Consider the following 24,368-nt stretch of genomic DNA (forward strand, 5'->3'; position numbering starts at 1 on the left):
AAAATAGAAGTAAAATAAAATCTACAGACACGTTACAGACATTTACAACAAAGACATATTATAAAATATTGACATATACTGTAGGCAGCTGGAGCATTATTGGGAGACAGACTCACTGTTCCTCAGGTTGTGACAGGAGATCACATACTGGGCTGCCAGATCAACTGAGTTCCCTCCTCCCTCTCCCAGTAGGATTGGGACCCGTTGTGACTCTGGCAGGTGTGGGAACTCTGGGATTAGATTTCTGAATTTCGGGAAGAATGTTTCTCTAATCCCAGAGTATCTGTCACAGTGCAGTAGGAAGTGCACCTCTGTCTCTATTTCTCCGCGCTGGCAGTGGAAGCACAGCCTGACCTCTCTGGGCAGCCAGGTCTGCCTGTGTCGCCCAGTTTCTATGGCCAGGCTGTGGTCACTGAGCCTGTACTTCGTCAGGGTCTGTTTCTGTATGTTATTTTTTATTTTGGTCAAATATTACGCTAGTGTGTATCGTCTGTTTAGGGTTCTGTAGCATTCCAGTTTATGTTGTGTGTGTGTGTGTGTGTGTGTGTGTGTGTGTGTGTGTGTGTGTGTGTGTGTGTGTGAGATATTGCTGTTTGATCTGTGCTGTGATGTGGTTGAGTCTGGGTTGTGGTGCTCTAGCAGTGCTGTCCTGAGGCTGGTTAGGGTTGGTGTGGCTCAGGTCGGTGAGCCTCAGGACCAGCTGGCTCAGGGGGCTCTGTTTTGGGCTCAGCTCTTGGCTCAGCAGGGCTTTGTGGTGGTAGGAATTTTTGTCGCTGTTTTTTAGGTGTAGCCAATACTTTAATATTCTTTTCTGTATGTTTATCAATAGTGGGTACTGACCTAATTCGGCCCTGCACCCGTTGTTAGGAGTTTTTCTCTGCACACGGAGGATGTTTCTACAGATCTCCAGGTGCAGAGTTTCTGTGGGGTGTTTGTCCCATTGGGTGTAATCCTGGTCTGTGAGGGGACCCCACACTTCACTGCCGTATAGGGCAATGGGCTGGATTACACATTCAAATATTTGGAGCCAGATTCTTGTTGGTGGGTTGATGTTGAAGAGCCTCCTTCTTATTGCGTAGAAGACCCTGAGTGCCTTCTCCCTCAGTGTCTTCACTGCCAGGTCAAAACTCCCGGAAGAGCTGATGGTGAGACCGAGATATGTGTAGCTGGATGTGTGCTCCAATATGTTGTTGTTCAGTGTGAATTTGTACCTGTTTCCCTGAGGTCTGGCTTTCTTCTGGAAAACCATAACTCTCGTCTTGTCCAGATTGACTGTCAGTGCCCAGGTCTGACAGTACTGCTCCAGCAGTGCCAGGTTCTGCTGCAGCCCCTGTTCTGTGGGCGACAGCAGGACCAGGTCATCTGCGTAGAACAGGAACTTGATTTCTGTGTCGTGTAGTGTGAGACCAGGAGCTGCAGACTGCTCCAACATTCCTGCTAATTCATTGATATAGATATTGAACAGTGTTGGGCTCAGGCTGCAGCCCTGTCTCACCCTGCGGCCTTGGGTGAAGAATTTAGTCCTTTTGTTTTCATTTGTGTTTAATTTCTATCTCTCTGTGTGGGGAGCCTGGTCTCCATCAGAGTGATAGGGCTCTATCTCTCTGTGTGTGGGGAGCCTGGTCTCCATCAGAGTGAGAGGGCTCTATCTCTCTGTGTGTGGGGAGCCTGGTCTCCATCAGAGTGAGAGGGCTCTATCTCTCTGTGTGTGGGGAGCCTGGTCTCCATCAGAGTGAGAGGGCTCTATCTCTCTGTGTGTGGGGAGCCTGGTCTCCATCAGAGTGAGAGGGCTCTATCTCTCTGTGTGTGGGGAGCCTGGTCTCCATCAGAGTGAGAGGGCTCTATCTCTCTGTGTGTGGGGAGCCTGGTCTCCATCAGAGTGAGAGGGCTCTATCTCTCTGTGTGTGGGGAGCCTGGTCTCCATCAGAGTGAGAGGGCTCTATCTCTCTGTGTGTGGGGAGCCTGGTCTCCATCAGAGTGAGAGGGCTCTATCTCTCTGTGTGTGGGGAGCCTGGTCTCCATCAGAGTGAGAGGGCTCTATCTCTCTGTGTGTGGGGAGCCTGGTCTCCATCAGAGTGAGAGGGCTCTATCTCTCTGTGTGTGGGGAGCCTGGTCTTCAGTAGAGTGAGGGGGTTCGATCTCTCTGTGTGTGGGGAGCCTGGTCTTCAGTAGAGTGAGGGGGTTCGATCTCTCTGTATGTGGGGAGCCTGGTCTTCAGTAGAGTGAGAGGGCTCTGTCTCTCTATGTGTGGAGAGAGCTCCATCTCTATCAGGAGATACTTCTTTACACCAAGTCTGGAATGAGCCTGGAACAAGCTGCCCAGCCATGTTGTTGAAGATGATGCCCTGATACCCTTTTCTTTCAGGAAACAGCTGGATAAGAGCTTGGGATGAATTTAGTACAATTAAATGGGCTAGAAGGGCAGGATGGCCTCATCTTGTTTGGAACCATCCATGTTCAGCCTGCACTGACTATGTCATGTAAGGGTTTGAGTAATCTGCAATATTGCAAATGCTTGTGTTCTTTTCCACGTTCATATGTACAATGTTTAACAACATGCTAATGTACAGGATATTTACATATTTGGAAGATACTTTTTTTTGCTTACATGTGCACCCATTTAAACAGCTGGGTATTGGACTGGAACAATTCCGGTAAATTACGTTTAGTCTCAATCTATGCTCAAATGTTTAACAGCTGTGTCCCACCTGGGATTCAAACCCACAGCCTACCACCCGGAGTACTGCTCCACACTGCTGCCCTGCACAGGTGTAGCAGTGAGTGGAGTGGGTAAATGCCTGGGCTGGTGGATCTCCACTGGCTCAACAGAGAGCAGTTGGGCCCATCCCACCCACATAAGAGGGGCAGAGGAATGCTGTAATTATCCGCCACCTGGTATAACAGAGGCTTGACACGCTATACATATCCCATGAAGCACTGCCTGCTCTTCAGGCTTGGCAGCAAGAAGGTGCACCAATAATCCTCACCATTTTATACAGCGCCACTCATGATCAATTAAGGCACCGTACGATAAGCCAGCGAGACAAAAGAGACAGGTCACTTGTACACGAGTATAACATCCAGACGAAACCCTGAAGACCCAAACTGGTCTTCAGTCAGGAACTCTCCTGACAGACCACACCGAAGCCACTGGGGAAACGCCCGCCATCAATCAGAGAGCCCGTCTCAAGAACTCGGCTTGCGCCTCTGAAACCATGCAACCTTCACACAGCGAAGTGGACAGAGGCCCCCTGTCACACCTGGACAGCCCATCTCAGGGCATGACCATCACGGCTTCCCAGTACCCTCACACCTGGGACAGCCTGTCACACCTGGACAGCCCATCTCAGGGCATGACCATCACGGCTTCCCAGTCCCCTCACACCTGGAGCAGCCTGTCACACCTGGACAGCCCATCTCAGGGCATGATCATCGCACCCTCCTAGTATCTACAGCACACATTACCAGACTGCCTCCTCCAGCGATTTAAGCAGCAGCTGGAACAGCGACTTGCAGAACTCGGAAGCATCACTTTTTTCCAGTGAAGCAAGGCGGGTCCAGAAAGACTAAAGTGAGAGGGACTTCGTACTTTCTTCCAGCTGTACAAGCACTACAGTTCCGACAATATACAGCAATCAGTGCAATACCTGTACAGGGCTCTCTGTAGAACGCAAACCACTCTTTCAAGAACTGTGCTCATAGTACATCTGCTCAATTTGGGGATTTTGTCCACAGGAAGAGAAGCCAGTCTGTGGCTATTCCATGCAGTAGAGGGAACAGGTTCATTCCAGGCTGAAAGGTAGAGAAACAGTCTCGTCTGTGGAGCCTCCTTCAGGTGTGACAGGTGTTCCTCTTCCTTCCAGGATGGAAACAGACCAGTACCTGCTTCTTTGCAGCCTGCGCCTGCTGACACGGCTCCCTTCTCAAACCTATTCTGTTCAGCAGGTCTACAATGCTATAAATCAGACTTCCACAAAAAACAATACTCTGGGCACCCAGATGAGAGGCATCATTACCTAGAGAGGCCCAAGGATGCTGTTCTGAAAAGAACATTTTAATATATATATGCACACACACACACCATGCTTTGAGCCTACACGATGGGAAAGTGACCCCACTGGCCAGCCAGCGCGGACAGGACGGACTGTCCGTCTCTGGGGCAGCTTGAGCACACAAACGCCGACACGGGCCTGCGCGGAGACCGACGCGGCCGGGTATCAACCATCACCAACACCGCTGTCCCTCCACACTCATTATAGCCTGTCGTCTTCCCCGCATGAATTATTAAACGGCTACAGTGTCGCGAAAAACAAAGAATAATAAGCCTGTCAGCGCCGTTAGAGGCGGGCGGGAGACAGGCCTAGGCTACATGCTTCAATGTCGGCCGTTTCCACAGATCCCAAGTAAGGCTGCTCCTCGCAGGCAGGGAAATGAGACGCCGAGAAGGCAGTGGTACCTCTGCGCTGAAGAATAAGGCAACAATAACAGGCGGAGACGGCACGGTGTCTGAGAGACACCGCCGCAGAGCCGTCGGAGGCAGATTTGTTTACCATTCCGTCCTGCTCGTTTACCAACAAGCGCTAATGGCCGTGAGACAATACCGGCCGGAACGGCTCGGCCCGACAGCGCAGACCGGGCCGTGTAACAACACACGGGATAGAGACATCGACCCCGAAACCCTCCACCAGAACCACATGAAAAACACCACCGTCGCGCCAGCAGCGCAGAGCCGGGAGGAAGAGGAGGAGGAGGAGGAGGAAGGAGTCTCTGCAGCATCCATCCATCCCTCCGTCTGTCCTCGCGGACCCGCACCCCCGCGAGCCGCCGAGGAGGAAGAGCACGGTCCGCGCGGCCGGGCTGCCATAGATACCGCGAGTGCGGGAGGAGGAGGAGGAGGAGGGGGGGAGACACAACAACAGAATGGCCACGGCGAGCGGGGCTGTGCAAACACGCAGTAGTAGGCCAGAGCCGGAGGAACTCCTCCTCCTCTCCCGGCTCTCCCGACCCCCGCGGCCGCAGCATCCCGGAGTCGCCGCTGCTCTCTCCCCGGCCGACGCGCTCCTCCGCGGCGGACCAGCCCCGCACTCGGGCACAGGCAGCGCTCGACCGGCGGAGCGCTGCCGCACACCCTCACCCTCACCCTCACCCTCACCCTCACCCTCACCCTCCTCATCACCCTCACCGACACCGGGACCATTCATTACCTGACTGGCGGTGATGGGGAGACCTACGGGTGCAGCCCTGCGGCAGCCTCCCCTGCGCCGAGCCGCCCGTCACGCACAGTCGAGCAGAAGGAGCCGCGTCGACGCGCCGCTACCCGCCTCGGGAAGACGAGGAGACGAGCGATAGCGTGGAAATAACGGCAGGAACACGAGCGGCGGCAGCTCCTCCCAGCCCCGGGCTCTGCCGCTCCGCGTCTGCTGCTGCTGCTGCTGTTGTTGACTTTCAGGAAAACTCGTGACGTCACGCCCCGCGACGGCTCGCCGGGCGGCTTTCCTCTGCCTCTCCGCCTCTGCTCCGTCTGCAGCGCGCCCGGCTCGCTCGGGCCCCCAGCCTCTCCCCCACCCCCGCACACACACACACACGCACACGCGCGGCCCCCCCTTCCTCCCCCGTCTTACACTCGCGAGAGCCCGCCGCGGCCGGCTGCTCGGGGAGCGCGGACGCGCGAGCCCTGGGGATGCACCGGGATGCTCGGGAAGAGGCGGATAAGGGAGCGCCCTCCCGTCACGCTCCTCCTCACGCCTCCCCACCCGGGACCGGGGAGCGAGCGCTCCCGTGCCTGTCCGGTCCACGGGGCTGCAGTTCAGGACCCGGCTGAGCTACTCTGTGCCAGCGACAGTGCTGGAGCTCTGCCTGTGAAGGAGCCAGCGTGCCAACAGGTGAAACGGGAAAACAAACCCCAGAAAGCACTGCTCAGGCTGAAATGCAGCCTTGTGACGGCAGCTTCAGCACTGGTGAAAGCCCTGATGTGGGGCTAAATGTAAGTCAAGATGCCCTTGGGAAAAGTGGTGTGTTTGGAAGTCGAGAGGAAGCTGTGATGATTCTAGCAGTCTCGGCAGGGTCCCGGGAGATGGCAGCCCGTGTTCAGCGGAGTGAAGAGCAGCACCCCTGCTCCAATACCTGAGCCACGCAGTGGTCCGTTCACAGACCCCCCCCCCCCGGAAGACCTACCTGAAGGAGCCGCAGAAGATGACCTCAGGTGCCAAGAGGACCGAAGAAGCCCCCCCCGAGTCAGGACACACAGCAGTCACGGGGCTGGAATGGCCTTTTAAGATAAGATAAGATCACTTTATTGGCCCTATACAATCTCTTGCATTAGGAATTTGTCTTTTCACAGACCCCAGCTTCTCTCTCCCTGTCTGTGTGTCTCATGGAGAGCAAGCTGGGGAGAGACAGGGAGAGAGAAGCTGGGGGTCAGAGCGCAGGGTCAGCCATTTATACGGCGCCCCTGGAGCAGCTGGGGTGAAGGGCCTTGCTCAGGGGCCCCACGGAGTAGGATTCCTCTGGCAACTGCGGGATTTGAACCGGCAACCTTCCAGCCACAGGCGCAGATCCTGAGCCACAGAGCCACCGCTCCACCCCTTTTACAGTGGAACACGCGTATTTAACTCCTCTTCACAGCGTGCTGCTTCAGAAACTAGTAGGTCAAAATCAGCAACTCCGTTTCCAGTTTGTCTAGGGGAATGGTGTCCTGTATCGATGAGGGAAATTCTGGAAACGGATGACGGGCCGGCTGCCCTGGCTCATTCTGAATCTTGCCTGTTTGGGCAGGGAACTTACACCAGACAGAAGGACAACACCTAATCCGCACAGCTACAGTACGATTTTATTTGGTTTTATTTTGTAGCAAAACATGAGTTAGAACTGTTTGAACGTCTTTAGCACAAAAAAGAAAAGACCACTTAATTGCCAACATCAAGCATAAAAGAAGACTGAATGTAAAAGCAGTATAGGGGAAAAATAGCAGATAAAAACAGTTTACTTTAATCATGTGCATGAAGAGTGAGTGACTACAGTATGTGATTAATTTAAAAAGTACATTTCTAAGGAAACTGATTCATTTAAAAAGTGCATTTCTAATGAAATATTTAAAATAAATAACAAGCTCTGCTATTGTGTTAAGACAGCAGCTTGTGACAAATTAGCATCAACAGCCCAGTGGCTATGTTCTTTCCCTTTTAGAGAAGAGGCTTCATCCCTTATGTGAGTGATGGTTCTAAATTAAAGAATAACCTAAACAAATATTAAAATAGTAATAGCCTTACTCTTCTAATGGTGAATCTCAAGTCAATATTATGCTTCTTGTCACTCTCACAAACTTGTGCTCTCAAGCACCATGTTGTTGTTGAGGCCATAGTTCATCTCTAGCCTGTATGCATTACTCTGACGTTGAATGAACACACATGACCAATAATGATTTATTATACTCCCCTGTTTGAGTAGCAGTCAAAAGCAACAGTGAAACTTGTATTACTGAACCCTTTTCTTGAAGATGAGAAAATGATCCATCACACCCTCTCCCCTCCAACACCCTTCTTATATCATTCACAAACAGCACTTTACTGCTGATGTTTTTGGAGTTACATTTGACTAAAGACAAAATATGAAGCAGTGATTTCATCCTGGGTCCTGCTTTCTACAGGCTGCCTCACTATGACTCGACCTGAGGTTGCAGTAAGAAAAAGAAAACAAGGAAAAAGCTGATGTGGGGGATCCGAACACAGAGAATGCCTCTGATTTAATCAGTCTATTTTTATTCCTGCAAAAACCAGGCTCTAGATAATTAATGTTTCACAGCACTGTCACCGTTTAGGGGGCTGCTGTTCGTCAGAATGGCACTGAATTGCAATCCACAGCTACAGTAAACCTCAACAGCAATGGCTGATCTCCTGCACAAGACTAATCGGTTATACGTACATACAGAGAGCACAGAGTAGAACTGCAGTGTATAAATAAATCCATTTTCTAACAGCTTTTTCCGATTCATGGTCACAGGGCAGCTGGTGTCTATCCCAGCAAGCAACAAGGCAGGGTACAGCCTGGACAAGACTCCAGTCCATCGCAACACACACACACACCACGGCCAACTTTCCCAGAAGTCCATTCACCTACCAGCATGTCTTAGGAGTGTGGGAGGAAACTAGACCACCCAGAGGAAACCCATACAAACAGGAGGGGAACATGCAAGCTCCACACAGATAGATCCCCAGGAATTGAACCCAGGGCCCCAGCACTGCACCACCATTCTGTCTACAGCACAGTAATACAATAGATGAAAAATACATTTTTAGTTTTCCACAAGCTTTAAATGATTTAAAACATAATGTTTCCAACAAAGATCCTGTAACCAGAATGAAACATTCCGTTTTTGGAAAACATTCCAATTTCGAAAGAAATCACATTTCAGAAAAATGTCTGAATTTCTACAGATAGAAATAGAATGTTTCTTTCTATAAAGCTAAAGGTCCAAAAAGACCTGAGCCGGATGATTCATCGTTAAAACCTCTTGTACAACATAAAACCTCTTTATTTTGCTTAAGTAGAACAAGTTGATTCACCGTAAAAAGGAACTTTGTGACTTTTCTAATTGAAATGTTATTGAATTTTTAATATAAAGATGTACTTCCAGCTTTCATTACAACACACATCCCTTACTTTGTCTTCCTGACAGTGTGGTCTTTGGCTGCACAGGAAATGCAGGAAGCAGAAGACAGACCACCCCGCTCACAGAGTGTGGAGGGTTCGGTCCGCGCAGAACGCACAGCACCTGGATCTCCTGCAGGTGAAGAGCTGGGGGACACCAGGCCCGAGGACAACGGGACCTGTCACTGCCACTGTTTGCTGTGGAGTGGCTGCTGGGTTTGATGTTGCAGCTCGAGGAGAACAAGGAGGGGTGACAATCGCTGGTTGCCAGGAACCAGGCACTTCCGAGTGCACTGTCAGAGCACAACGCTCGCACCTGTGTCGAAGATGGGACTGGGCCGTACGACGCATTCCCTGCCCGCCTCCAGATATGCCCAGATATTTCCCACTTGTGATCACTGGTCCCCAGGACAGTGCACTCGTAAGCCCGCTCATGTACTGGTGTGTAATTTAACCAGAAACCCATTCAGATGAATCTCACTTTTGCAAGGGAGACCTCTGAGCGGAGATGGGCTGGAAAACCCCAGTCATGGATGGGGAATCTCGATAGTCCAGCTGTTTTAACATGGTTTTGGAGTTGGTGGTTTCCAGTGAAGTCGGGAGCTTCGGCTGTATACGTGAATGACTGTGTTTTCCACAGCTCACAGCTTCTGGGCATCGCCGTGAACTTGTGGTCCAGAGGGAGTCGTGCTGCCATTCCTCCCAGTCCAGCAGGACAGCTGGACAGCACACCTGGCTGCTTCAACCACAGCGATGCCAGGACTCTTATTATTATCACTGCATGAAATCTAAACTACTGGAGGCAAGGATCTCCAGATACCTGCAACACTTTATTTTAAGTATATAAACATTGATTTCTCATCACACTCACAAAACACTAACCCTGGTCGTTTTGTTTCTTATGGTAATGATGCTGTTGCTCTGGCAACGTTCTTAATTATTGTGACGGCCCGTTTAAGGAACTCATCTCACCAGCTAAAACCACCGCTGGCAAGCAGGGCGTGAGGCTGGCTGGCTCTGGTGGCCAGCAGTATCGATCGCTGCACAGCTGCTGAGATATTACCACTTCCTTTATCCTCAGTTCACATCGCAGGGACCAGACAGCAGCTAGCCCATTACTGAGGTTTCCACATTCAGACTTTCCAAGTCAATAATCTGTGTCGCACAGTTCATAGCTCCGTTATTGGCACACATGGGGACCTCAGTAGCTCCAGACACAAGTGCCATCTATTTAAATCTAAAAATCTATATACAGCACTGTATAAAGCCTGGCTCACACAGTTAGTCTGCTGTTTATCATGATTAAATACTGTACTATGCATGTGCACCCCATTAAGTTTGGGAACTCCTTTAACTAATTAATCAAATGACAAGTGCAGGGTTCTCATAATGTATCAAGAGGGTGGTCATCAACTGGACATGACATAAAGTTTTAGCGTGTCCAGCTGCCCGTTTGACACGTTTCATTTGTCAAGTGTCTTGCAGAGAAGGTGCACAAACATTTGACCGTGGAAGCAGAAGGTTTTCAAAGCACAACCCAGATAAAATCGAAACTTTGATCTACCCACGTGTCTCAGATTCCACAGCCAGAACTGAGCAGCAGCTGTCCGTTGGGAAAATGGGGTGAACAGACAGCAGAAACACAGCAGACAAGACTCGCTGCCAGGAGACGGACACGAGACCTGGAATTTAAAGGTGGAGCCCAGCTCTTGCTTTTCCATTGATTTGTCCCTAAATGAAATAACTGCACTTTTCCCGAATGTGATTTCCTTTCTCCACTTGGAACAAAGTTGTGGTGAAGAGCCTGATGCGTGCTGTGGCAGTGTTGACCACATGTCAGTTTGTCATCCCAGCACCTCTGTTATTTCAGTGCCCTTTATTTGAGGGGAAACTATTTTAAGCATGACAGCACATCACAGAACAATCTTGACCCCCGTGAAACAAAACACAAAAACCCTGCATTAATGAGCGCGCAGAAAGAACTGAAGAAATGTGAGAAAATATGAAGCACACAACGGAGCACACTCAAACATTCATCCCTGTTAGCAGCTCCGCTTTGAACTGGAGCTGATGTTTGTGCCATTAGATATGGAAAGCCAGATAATTCCAATGTTTCAATGGCTCCCAACCCTGGGCCTGGAACTCAGGTTCACCGATTTCAGTTTTCTCTTTAGTGTGTATCTGTCAATTTCCTTCAGCACATACAATGTCAAGTGGGATTTGTAGTTGTACCAGGCCTGCCTTCATGCACTGCTGTTGCCTGAAATGTTAACAGATTAGACCACAGAGGAAAATAACGCTCGTTATGGGAAGTCATATGGTGTCATTGCCACCTGTGTCTGTTCATTAGCAATTGATCAAGCACGTTGAAAGTTGAGGAGACATTGCTTAAACTTTTGTACAATGAAGGTGCTGGGAGCCGTACACTGGCATATTGTTGGCACTCAGGACTGAGCACAGAAACAAGTTAAATTCAATTTTATACAAGCAAGTGGATCAGATTCAGTCACCTATCGGCACTGGAGATGATGCAGAGCCAGTAGACACAGCAGTCCTCCAGGACCAGGCCACAGGTGGAGACACAGAGACTACAATCACAACCTATCAGGTAGACTTCCTTTCAGTCCCCTTGCTCAGTGTAGGACCTAAACCACTCCAGTGCATGGAGTCAGTGGACTGTGTTTCTCAGGCCAGGAGCACGACGTGGTGAAGCTCTAGATCTCACAGACGGACTGGCCGTCTGTCTACAGTCTCATCTCACACACTCTGGCTCCCAGAGGCTCTCAATTCTGCACTTAAGAGATTTTTATCAGACCAGTGCTGCAGGCCTTTCAGCATTGCTGGATCTGGAAAGGGCTTTAATACTCATTCCCAGACCTGGATGACATACAGATTAGGCAGTTAAAAAAAGCTGCTTTGCAAGACAACTATATCAGTGCTTCATCCACTCTGAGCCCCGTGCTCTTCCTTGAGCTATCCATTGACAATCACAGGCCTCTGGAAGTGATAGGATCTCTGAGCACTGTGGATTTCCGGCTCATTGTAAGACATCTGGAAAGTGCCATCCTGTCCATTCTCTCACAACTGAATTAAACTGGCTGATCTTAAACTGAACAGGAAGTAATTTACAGATAACCTAAAACGAATACTAAATTATGTTAGGCAATGCCAGAATTAAATTAAGACATGTGGAGATGAACTGCAACACGTTCCTGCCAAGGCACACAACGAGCAGGAATTTGCATCATGCATCTATGTCGCTTGTTATTGATTTGCTGTTTCGTTTTTGCTTTCCCTTCTTCCTCTGTGATTCCCGGCAGGAGCTGGCGCCCGAGTGTGGCTTGTGAACCGGAACGGGCGCTTCTGTCCTGGCGCTGCCAACTGGAAAAGCTGTCCTGCACACCTCTGCGGGTCACTGCTGCGGCGCCCCGGCCTCCTCTCCTCTCCGTGTGCAGCTGTTATCTACCCAGATGCCCCCTCGGCAAACCAGAACACATGCCTCCGCGGCGTCTCTCCTGGACCGGCATGAAAGAGCTGAGCTGCAGCATGTCTGGGCCCCCCGGCCCCCCGGCTGGGACGAGACGGCCCCGCTGCCAGCCGGACATCGGAGCCGCGGAATGTTGTGGGCTGGCCGGCTGCCTGCTCGCGGGGAGCAGGGACCCCAGGCGGCACGGAACAGAGGGGGTGCGCGGACCTGGGGGGGGGGGGGCTCAGTCTGCCAGCCCCCACACCCCCCCTGCCAGGAGTAGGGGGTAGAACTCGCGATCGCGCGGCTTCTGTTCTGCACCGTCTCGGGAAAAGCGCGCGGAAAAATAAAAGCCCCGCTCGTGTCCCGATCAAACGCACGCATGAGGGGAGACGTCATTTCTAATCTTTTTTTTTTTTTCATTTTTATTCAATTATGATGCCTCGGATATTTTCATTTTCAAGCTCTGTTAAAGTGACACAATTCGAAGAAATACCGTTGGTGACAGATATTCTTACCTCGGCCTTGGGATTTCCACAGACGAGGACAGTTAATGCAGATTCGCTTTGTCTTCTCACAGAATTGTTAAACATCTGAGAGAGCATCGTTTTAAAGCCAAAACACCAACACATCATTTAGATGACATATTAGCAAAATCCAGCATTTCATTGATTCTGTGGGAGACATGCCAATGTAAAGGAGTATCAATATACACTGAATTCCAAAGGAAGTCCAGCATCCATAGTCAGAAAGCCATTTATACTTGGTAATTAGTGGCAGAATCCCATAGAAACATGCAGACTTCACACAGACAGGTGCCACAGTGCAGAGCCGAATCCAGGACACAAAGGCTGTGAGACATCCACACTAACTGGAATGATATTCCACACATTAATAAAAAAACAGCTGGCGGTAAAGCCTTTAGTTATAGGGCCCCATTCATTCATTCCTTTTTTTAATTGTATAATGTTAGCATGCCCAGAGTGGTTGGGCAGCCAGTTGACCTTGGACCCCTAGAGGTTTTTTTCTCCTTGCTAAGGAGTTTTTGGTGCCTTTCCACCGTTGTCCTTGGGTCTTTTCTGTTCTGTATTCACAACATGTCTGGTCACTTGCTTTGTTAAGCGCCTTGGGGCAACCCTGTTGTGAAAGACGCTATATAAAAATAAATTGAATTGAATTGACTATCCAAGCCCCAGCTAGCACTTCATTTGTTCAGGTGTTTATTTGACTGATACTGATATTGATACCTTCTTTCTTCTGAAGGCGCAAATCCTGATTTAAGACAACCATACAGGCCGGTGCACATTGTCGATCTACGGGCCATCCCATTAAAAGTATGGTGTTGATCAGGAAAGGGACTGGAGACTTTGATAGAAATCCTATCAAACACACAGAAACGCGGGCAAGATGCTCTGCTAGCCTGACTCTCAGACACTGTGGGTCTGACACACAATATTGCACAGAAGTCTTGAGGTATTCTCCTCACAGGCTGCTCTCTTCTGTGAATGACAGTGATTTGTGATGCTGCAGAGGTGAGCTGGGACAGGTCTCAGAGCAGGACGCCCAGTGTTGAGGGACGCCTGTCTGCCTGTCCGTGGGGTCCTGGTCTCCTGCCTGTGTCCAGACTCTCTGGAGTGTCATTCTTTCAGTACAGCCCTTGCTTGTCTGGAGTCTGTGTACTCATGTGCAGGGATGTATTGACTCTCTGGACCCTGACATCCCCATCACCTCAGCCCTGCGTGTTAGCGAGCATGAATGAGCCAGCACAAAGGGCCTCGTCCTGCTGCTGAATTTATTGAGGTTCTCAGACAATTAAGTCACCCAGAGCAGAAGCAGGCATGATCAACCGTAATGACATGCCTGGAAAGAAAGGAACTCAAGTCAGCCGGTAAACACCAGTAAAACTAAGCCTGCACACCAGGAAATTATTTTTAGGCTTGCAAGTGGTGGAAGTCGCAAGGATTTCCGTTTTTTTTTCCCTCACGTTTGTGGCCGCTCGTACTCGGAGTTGAGCGACTCCGGACCAGGCGCGTGCGCTGGAGAAGACCCGCCGTCCAGTCTGTGGCAGCGTCTGTGGCAGCGGCTGTGTCAGCCATGATGGCAGCCTGACCTGGGAGCTGCAAAACCACATCAGGGTCTTCCCGATTGAACTCAAACTCGGCAGATTTCACCAGAAGCCACATTTCTTTCCATCTGAAAAGTTGCTATTATAATTTTTGTTTTCACCCATGTTGAAAAAATACAGCCCATCAGGCTCCCTGCTCTGCAAAAAGCTGTTTGGCCAATGAACTCTAAACTAGAACAAGTATAGCTCTAGTGAGGTTGACAATACAGAAAAAACGTGTTTCTGCGCGATGCTGTTTGACAACCATTTCTTTCTCTTAGTTGTCAACATTTAGTTTGTAACAACAACACCTGCTGTTTAAAAACTGCTTGATCAATTAACTCTAAACAACTGCAATCAAAGCTGGTTTGCCGTGAATGTTCCCTGCTCTCAGGTCAATGCTTGGTGCCAGCTGGCCTTTTACACACACTGTTCCTGTCCATGGAGTGTCTGCCCAGCAGTTACCCTTTCCTGCCCCTCCAGTTAACATGTGGTGAAAAGGGGCTCCATTGTCAGTCACAATGGCCGCCTGGCCGCCATTTTACTACCAAAAGTTTTCAATCAAAATTGAGACTTCAGTTGTCTGGCAACTTCTGTACCAGCCAACATGAACACCAAGACCTGCTTCAGAAATGTGCCTCACAGGTGGCAGAGATACGTTTATTCGCCCACACTAGGGCATCACAACCTTGGCAGACAGCATGCATCAGCACTAACTGCCTCTGTTCAACACTGCTTGGCCTGTTAACTCCAAATATGACAGTTATCGTCCTAGTAAGAACTTGACTACAGAGCAGCAAAACAGAGCTCCTGATCAGACTAGAGTGGCCTCCACACTACTATATGTTTCTCTTACTTTATGCATCCTACACTGCAAACTGTTGCTGAGCAATTATTTTTCAAACTTGGCAGGTGTTGCTCAAGTTTCCCCATATCTCACTTGCACTTCACTCAAGACTATTAAAATAAATGGTAGGCTCTTGAGTGTAAGCTTTTAAAACTGCTTTCAGTTCCCTAGCTACATGCAGCTCTTCCAATCTTTCGAAAAGCAAGGCTGCTCTTTGATTTAGAAAGGAGTGCCGCTGCCAGCAGTGAAAGAAACTTACTTTCAATTTCTCGACTGTGCAGACAAAACCCGAGATAAACACGGAGGCTGTTTACTCTCCGCACACACTCTGTAATAAAGTCGCGCCAGTAGCTGTAAGCACAGCCCCATCACCAGACACACTCTTCTCTAAAAGAAGTCTTGGGATTTCAGGGTCTTGTCCTAACCGGAAACCTGAGCTGCTGGAGCAGAATTAGGACAATCCCCCGGGGGTGGGGGGCCGAGCGGAGCAGCTCAGGTACCATCGGGGGGGCCGGCCGGGGGGCTCCAGGTTGTGTTGTGCAGGAGGACACTTCTGGCCCTGATCAAGCGAAGCAGAAGAGAGCCGATGAGCCCAGGTCTCCACTACAGAGGTTTTCCTTTTCAAGTCGTCCCCGGCCCCCCGGCTGGCCCTCTCCCTGTTCCAACACCGTCCCCCCAGACCCCCTCGGCCCCGGAGCTGGGGCTGTGGAGGCAGCTGCTCCAGCCCTCTCCTCTCCAGCCTTTTTTCCCCTCATTTTAAAAGCATTAAAATGACGTTACAATTTTACAGAGCGCTAAAAAATGGCAGGAGTGATTATCAGTTTTCCAAGCAGTGGAAGCCTCCAGTAGTTCTAACAGTAGGGCCTGTTTCTCATTCTTGCAGGCCGTCCTCGATGTGCAGGGCAGATGTGTTCCTGAAAGGTGACGCAAAAATGAAGAACAAAAAATGTGTTCCCAATCCGCCCCCAGCCAGAGGCCTGAACCCCCAAATACAATAATTACACAGGTACAGCGCATTCATTACACAGGTACTGTAGAGAATATTCATTGCACACTTACTGTATATTCAATACACAGGTACTGTACAGTATATTCATCACACAGGTACAGTATATTCATTACACAGGTACTGTACAGTATATTCATCACACACGTACTGTAGAGAATATATATTACACAGGTGTGTATATTCATCACACATGTACTGTATTACACAGGTGTATATATTCATCACACATGTTCTGTAGGGAATATTCATTATACACTTACTGTATATTAATTACACAAGTACTGTACAATATATTCATTACACAGGTACGGCACAGTATTTTCATTACACAGGTACAGTATATTCAGTACAGATGTGCTGTATATTCTTGTGAGATGTTTACATAGTTATACTACACATCACTGTAACCTAGATGTGAGTTAATGCTCTCCAGCCTGATGTGACTCGTGAGGGGAAGAGTGTTGCTGGAGGAGGGTCGTGTGCCCACAGACTCATCTGAACTGCACAGCTCTCTTCACTATTTTTACCGTGAGACTTTAAATCACCTTTTATTTCAAAGTCCTGTAAATACACCCATAATTGTAGACTGCTTTGAGCATGTTATTTACTGAATTTCATTTCTAAATGATTTGCATTGAATTTCCTTTTTTAAAGATAGAGTTTTTTTTTTCACACAGTAGTAACACAGGTGTTGAGATATCTTGCATCACAGACATGATAACATTTGATTTTCTCTGTGCATCTGCGTTAAAGAGGTCGGTCCTGGACTATAGTTCATACCTTTGACTGCGACACATGACGTTGTGGCCCCCAGCATAAAATCAAGACCAGCATACAGCATAAAATCAGATCTTGACCACACTTTTGTTTTCACACCCTGTGGTGCTTTTGTATAATGGAAGTCTCGGCTTGTACTGCCTGGCAAAGACAAAAAATATAGCAAAATGAATAGGTAATAGGTTTATTCCATGCTGAAAAGAGAAGAGAGAAAACTCAACATTTCGGCTGTGAAGGCTTTTCAGGTGTGAGAAAGACAGGGCAGACAGCAGAGATTAAATAGCACAGAAAAACAAAAGCTGGGAGAGGGGAGGAGGCAGGAGGGGCAGAGAGGTCACTCAGGAAGTGCAAAGTGCAGAGGGGTGAAGAAAGGTCTTAAGTCAAAACCTGCATGAGAATAGAGAAGATTACATGAAAACAAGTCTGTCGTTGAGAGAAGGGGGATGGTGTGAACCTAGTTTCAGGATGAGTTTCGTTTCTGTTGTCTTTCTGCTGTGGGAGTTGAGAAACCCTTCTTTGGGAACAGAGACAGAGAGACCGGTGTGATCATGGTCATCTGAGGTGAAATGAGAAACAATGGGCTTGGAGAAATCTTTCATCTTCACAGGCCTAACATGTTCTCTGAAGAGGTCTCCTCCTAGTCTCCTTCCAGTTTCCCAAACGTAGATAGCTGGGAATTTTTTGCAGGAGATACAGTAAATGAGGATGTCGTCTGAGTGATCCGGAATTGACCTGAGGGGCCCTGAATGAGTGTGGTGTTAGATATATATTTGCAGATGATGCAGCAAAGTACCTGGTGGGGATGATTGTTGAGGGCGGTCAAGGGAGCTGTGAACCAGACGTTTACATAGACTGGGTGGTCAGCAGTAAGAGATGATTGGGTGGTTAGAAAAAGGGATCCGATGGAGGGATGGAGTAGTAGAATGGAGTGGATTTTAATAACGGTCCTGGAGATAGAAAGTGTGCGAGAGTGGTAGGGAAGAACCAAAAGAATGCGGTTGTGAGACTGGGCATTCCTGGTCAAGTTGATGATCCGAGGGCTGTTTTTGCAGACTTACGTATGCTGACGCAGCTACCCATCCGAACTACTAGCAAAATGAATTAGTTCATTCCACTAGTTAAAAATACAAGGTTCAATAAAAATACTTTGGTAAATATACCAGAAGGCAACTGCAATCTCATGATAGGCAGGAAAGACTACCGTGAAAAACTACTGCTGGAAAAACTTTATCCAACAGGAGTCAGCTCAGCTTGACAGCAGCAGGACTATCTGCAGTGTGTTTCGGTGAGGAGGGCGTGCGAGTGCTGTGCAGGTAACCGGGGTAAACCAGGGGTGTCAGTGCTTCTGAGGCAGGGTCAGTTTCTTCGCCCAGAGCTCAGCTACGCAGCATACCAAGAGCAGAAGAGAGGTAATGCTGTGTGAATTAAACCAGCGAGGGAAATGACTTGCACGGGCTTGAACGAAACTTTAGCCCGGCCACCTGTCTCCCAGATAATGCCATAGATTCTTCAATGAGTGTTTGGGCTATGGCCTAGAGCCACTGGTCTGGAGGGTAGAGTGCCACCTACTGGTCCATTATCTGATTCCAGCAGCAGCTGGAGTTGTGTTCTAAAAGGTGGCATGGCCTGTTTCAGCTCTAGGTAGCGACTCTGTTCTCAGACCCGCTGGAAAACAGTGCAATCGGCCAGATGACACTGAAGCAGAGTCCATCTCCCAATTTGCATTAAAATGTTTTTGTCCCTGCACATGGGGTTGAGAAAGCCAGTGGACTGGCTTTCACAAATAAGACTTTGCAAGAAAGATGCCTGCCTGCTGCAACCCCCGACTGCCAAAACTCGTCTCCGATTCTTCATAAGCACGTCCGGTGAATAGGCTCTTGATTGCTTGATGAGTGAGTGACTTCAATCACCGCCTGCAGAGGCCTGTGCTGTCCAAGGCAGCTCCTGGCAAGTCCTCGGGACTCAGGAACTTTCCTTCACTCCCTCTGGCAATTCCAGCTGCTACCTGCATGAGGCATCTGGACACAGAGGACCAGGGGATGCCCACTAGGCCCTGAAGTCACTGTTGTACAGGGTCCCAGGAGCACTGAACCACAGCTAATTGAATCCTCCTGGCCAAGCCTGGCTCCCAGCTGTTTGCAACTACCCAGCACATATCTTCAAGCAACACGAACATCTGGATTTGCCTTCAAGCAGGAATGCTTGTGGCTACAAGATATCTCAACACTGGATACAAAGGAAAACAGTCCATCTGCTCAGGTTATTCTGGGGTAATTGCTTCTATTCAGGATTTTTCTTAAATCGAAAAAAAACTTGTTTTTTTCCCGCTGTAGCAATTTTCTCCATCTTTGAAGAGAACAGCAGCTTTGAATGTTTCTTACATCTCTACAGCTGTGGCCATTTTCCTGAAGGATTGTATCCATTCCGTTCCATCTAATGCGGGAGTCGTTTCTGAAAGGAGAGCGAGTATTAAAAGATAACTGAAATTATATAGATTCATCTGTATGGTGTTGTTGTTTGTTTCACTTTGAGACAATCCTTTGCTTTTGTTTATTTGGGTTTGCCATGTTGCATGCAACAAATTTCCCTTTTTTAGCTTAACAGATAATTCATTAACAGGTATAGGCCTGCATCTTGCCCAACACATGACTCACGCTCGTGCCTCTGACCAGGGCCTTTTTGACATTTATGTGCAGATTGTCCTGTTATGTGCTGAATGATATTCAAGAGGTGTACTTTTTTGTTGGGTAATTCAGTACACGATGGAATTCTAAACACAAATTTCAGTGCCCACTGAAAAAAACTTTAAATAGAGTGAAAAAAATATGATGATGTTGATGACGCCCCTTCCAGAATATTGGTGGACTTATACAGATCAGTCTTTACACTGGCAGCCTGACTTCAGCTATGAGCACTTCATCCAGGGTGGCAGGGGAACCTGGGTCTGGGTCGCAAGGAGGGGTACACACTGGACAGGACACCAGTCCATCACAGGACAGACGCACAGACACACACACTCACACCAGGGCTACGTTTCACCAGAAGCCAATTGACTCACCAAAATGTCATTGGACTCTGGGAGGAAACTTTCACAAACACGGGGAGAACATACAGCTTCTCACGTCTGGAATTAAGCCCAAGGCCCCAGCGCTGTGAAGCAGCATGCTGATAACTGTGCCATCGTGCTGCCCCCCTTCCAGATCTCTCCTGCCTTATTTTCTAGTTGCTTCTGCTAGTAGCACTGCTCGTACCCTAAACAGCAGTGGGCACAGGACTGCTGACATCTCCAAGAGGCTTCCTGGAGCAAAACCAAGGAAACAAGAGCTGATCCCAAGTGAGCTGAACAGCTGCCACTCTTCCGGGATGTTCACTCCAGAGGTCTGCAAAGACAGATGTGCGATGGGAAAAAGTCCCAAAAGCAGAAATGGGCAGAGTCTCCCTGAGAAATCCTGGGAAATTCTCCTCTGGGTGTTGATGGCCCTTGGGTTTTCAGATCATTTAGCAGCGCAACTGGAATATCAGACGCTCAGTGTTAACGTCCACCGATTTGTTATCATCTTTATAAATACGCTGTGTTGACTGTAACTACCTTGGGGACGGTGTCGTCACAGAGGAATACAAACTGTGTCCTTCACATCTGGGCACCCAGATTGTGTTTGATTTTTAACAACTGGAATTCTGTTTTTCTGTTCTGTTTGTTTTCTCTCCCAGCAGATAAAAAGAACCACTTCTCTAAACTGCAGGGCTGTTCCCATTCCTTTAATCCTCTAATCCATCCCATAATAACCCACCTGGTAGTGTGTTTCTCAGTGTGTCTAACAGATGCACAGCAGCTGCAGTGAGATGTCCTTTGCCAGCAGGACCCACTACTGTAAGATACAGATCCTTCTCAACCCCAGGCAGCAGCTCTTCACTGGAGTCTTTTCTTCTGTTTCAGGTCCACTTGCCATGGAGCCTCACCTGCTGGGGGTCAGCTGGCTGCCCAATGGGACACATTACTGACCACTGTAAGCATGGTGGGCGTTCAGCCCTGCTGTCTCACAGCTCCTGAGTCCTGGGTTCGATCCTGGCCAGAGGAGCCTCCTATGGGGAGTCCAGTCTGCATGTTCTCTGTGTGGCAGAGAGGGTTTTCTCCAGTTTCTTCCTGCAGTTCAGACATACTGCTGGGGTGTATAAGATGTGCGCCATCTGGTCCCATGTGTGGCCTTCCCCGTGCAGCGTCCAGGGGGTGAGGGTCATCATGACCCTGTATCGGACAGAGCAGCCATTGAAAACCGATGGCCCTTTGTGCATCAGCATTTCTGGTGCTGTTTTAACTGTTTATGTTGCTTTTGTAAAACAAAAACTGTTGTGCTCTATTTTCCCGGCTATGAAGGATCCTATGAAGAGGGAGATGTGTGGATAATTTCAAGTCTTTTAAAAATCCGGCACATGGAAGAATTTGCAGTTAGGCCCCAGGCACGGAGCATATGTCCTGTGAAGACATTCCAGATGAGAGCCATCCCATGCCTTCACACCACAGGTGGAGTTCAGGAGCGCCGGGCACACACCTCCATATGGTAAGGGAGTGCTCTGCGGTCAGCAGCTTTCTGGGGTCTCAGGTGTGTTTGGTATGGACCCCCAGTGAGAAAGACTGTGCGCCCCACCACTCTACTGCTGAGCGCTGGCGGCTCTCTGCTTCCCCTAGGTCTGTGCTCATGGCAGGACTGCGAAACACAGACAAAATCTGCCATTACACTCCCCCTGGAAAATGTCAAAGTACTTTCATAAACCGCTTTCCATATTACAAATATTCCAAAGAGATGTGCAAGAAACATAGGATACAATGTAATACTGGGAATATCATAAATTAAGTTACAGTAAAAAAAAACAAACGTAGGACTATATGAAAATGCCAGTGAAAGCAAGCAAGGTCCTAGACACGATGTTTAAACACACCCTTCTGCTCAGCCCTTCTGGTCTAAGTAGAAAGGATGAGCCATGATTTGAAAGTATACAGGAAAGGAACCTGACACCCCAATCAAGTAGCTGTAACAAGTGAAACACCAGTGTCAGAGGACAGAGGACTGGAGAGGGTCAGATGGATACAGAAAGATACAGTATGAAAGAGAGAGCTTTCAAGGACAAATGTAAAATTAAAAGAAGAATTTTAAAATTTCTCCAGAATAGAAGCTGGTACAGAAATGGCAAGACAGAATAAAGATATATTAATACCAGAATATGACCGGGAAAAGACCCCAGCTGCAGATCTATGAAGAAACAGAAGGTTGTGTAAGGCATTCTTTGATGCTTGAGCAAGACTGGCAATCCTGCAGTCCAGCTCAGAGCAGACAGGAGCAGACACTAGTTCCTCAATCCCACAGTCCAGAGCAGACAGGAGCAGACACTAGTTCCTCAATCCCACAGTCCAGAGCAGACAGGAGCAGACACTAGTTCCTCAATCACACAGTCCAGCCCAGAGCAGACAGGAGCAGACACCAGTTCCTCAATCACATAGTCCAGAGCAGACAGGAGCAGACACTAGTTCCTCAATCCCACAGTCCAGAGCAGACAGGAGCAGACACTAGTTCCTCAATCCCACAGTCCAGAGCAGACAGGAGCAGACACTAGTTCCTCAATCCCACAGTCCAGTCCAGAGCAGACAGGAGCAGACACTAGTTCCTCAATCCCACAGTCCAGAGCAGACAGGAGCAGACACTAGTTCCTCAATCACACAGTCCAGCCCAGAGCAGAAAGAAGCAGACACTAGTTCCTCAATCACACAGTCCAGAGCAGACAGGAGCAGACACTAGTTCCTCAATCTCACAGTCCACAGCAGACAGGAGCAGACACTAGTTCCTCAATCCCACAGTCCACAGCAGACAGGAGCAGACATTAGTTCCTCAATCCCACAGTCCACAGCAGACAGGAGCAGACATTAGTTCCTCAATCACACAGTCCAGCACAGAGCAGACAGGAGCAGACACTAGTTCCTCAATCACACAGTCCAGCCCAGAGCAGACAGGAGCAGACACTAGTTCCTCAATCCCACAGTCCAGAGCAGACAGGAGCAGACACTAGTTCCTCAATCCCACAGTCCAGAGCAGACAGGAGCAGACACTAGTTCCTCAATCTCACAGTCCACAGCAGACAGGAGCAGACACTAGTTCCTCAATCCCACAGTCCACAGCAGACAGGAGCAGACATTAGTTCCTCAATCCCACAGTCCACAGCAGACAGGAGCAGACATTAGTTCCTCAATCCCACAGTCCAGAGCAGACAGGAGCAGACACTAGTTCCTCAATCCCACAGTCCAGAGCAGACAGGAGCAGACACTAGTTCCTCAATCCCACAGTCCAGAGCAGACAGGAGCAGACACTAGTTCCTCAATCCCACAGTCCACAGCAGACAGGAGCAGACACTAGTTCCCCAATCCCACAGTCCAGAGCAGACAGGAGCAGACACTAGTTCCTCAATCCCACAGTCCAGAGCAGACAGGAGCAGACACTAGTTCCTCAATCCCACAGTCCAGAGCAGACAGGAGCTGACACTAGTTCCCCAATCCCACAGTCCAGAGCAGACAGGAGCAGACACTAGTTCCTCAATCCCACAGTCCAGAGCAGACAGGAGCAGACACTAGTTCCTCAATCCCACAGTCCAGAGCGGACAGGAGCAGACACTAGTTCCTCAATCACACAGTCCAGAGCAGACAGGAGCAGACACTAGTTCCTCAATCACATAGTCCAGAGCAGACAGGAGCAGACACTAGTTCCTCAATCCCACAGTCCAGAGCAGACAGGAGCAGACACTAGTTCCTCAATCACACAGTCCAGAGCAGACAGGAGCTGACACTAGTTCCTCAATCACACAGTCCAGAGCAGACAGGAGCAGACACTAGTTCCTCAATCACATAGTCCAGAGCAGACAGGAGCAGACACTAGTTCCCCAATCCCACAGTCCAGAGCAGACAGGAGCAGACACTAGTTCCTCAATCCCACAGTCCAGAGCAGACAGGAGCAGACACTAGTTCCTCAATCCCACAGTCCAGAGCAGACAGGAGCAGACACTAGTTCCTCAATCACACAGTCCAGAGCAGACAGGAGCAGACACTAGTTCCTCAATCACACAGTCCAGCACAGAGCAGACAGGAGCAGACACTAGTTCCTCAATCAGACAGTCCAGCCCAGAGCAGACAGGAGCAGACACTAGTTCCTCAATCCCACAGTCCAGAGCAGACAGGAGCAGACACTAGTTCCTCAATCCCACAGTCCAGAGCAGACAGGAGCAGACATTAGTTCCTCAATCTCACAGTCCAGAGCAGACAGGAGCAGACACTAGTTCCTCAATCCCACAGTCCAGAGCACACAGGAGCAGACACTAGTTCCTCAATCCCACAGTCCAGAGCAGACAGGAGCAGACACTAGTTCCTCAATCCAACAGTCCAGAGCAGACAGGAGCAGACACTAGTTCCTCAATCCCACAGTCCAGAGCAGACAGGAGCAGACACTAGTTCCTCAATCCCACAGTCCAGCTCAGAGCA

The 24,368-nt window shown here is 49.1% G+C and overlaps 1 protein-coding gene and 1 long non-coding RNA gene across 5 annotated transcripts in view; one reads left to right on the forward strand and one right to left on the reverse strand.

Annotated features, from left to right (window-relative positions):
- Positions 1–5,496, reverse strand: part of LOC148645962 (RAC-gamma serine/threonine-protein kinase) — a 112,174-nt gene extending 106,678 nt beyond the window's left edge. For 2 of the 3 annotated variants that reach the window (XM_088610398.1, XM_088610397.1), the window contains exon 1: positions 5,205–5,495. The gene's annotated coding sequence lies outside the window, so the exon portion shown is untranslated. Of the gene's footprint in view, positions 1–5,204 lie in introns of all 3 variants that reach the window. The other variant, XM_088610396.1, reaches the window with a different exon arrangement.
- Positions 5,497–5,640: 144 nt separating this feature from the next.
- On the forward strand, positions 5,641–13,294 carry LOC148645963 (uncharacterized). 2 transcript variants are annotated; one of them, XR_015927967.1, is made up of 3 exons: positions 5,641–6,821; positions 8,675–11,254; positions 11,967–13,294. It is a non-coding gene; the product is annotated as an uncharacterized LOC148645963 (long non-coding RNA). The 2 variants fall into 2 exon arrangements; XR_015927966.1 differs by having other exon boundaries at positions 8,675–10,341.
- The last annotated feature ends 11,074 nt before the right edge of the window (positions 13,295–24,368 follow it).

This window comes from Lepisosteus platostomus, chromosome 17 (genome assembly GCF_059453375.1).
Source record: "Lepisosteus platostomus isolate fLepPlt1 chromosome 17, fLepPlt1.hap1, whole genome shotgun sequence".
Classification (NCBI taxonomy): domain Eukaryota; kingdom Metazoa; phylum Chordata; class Actinopteri; order Semionotiformes; family Lepisosteidae; genus Lepisosteus; species Lepisosteus platostomus.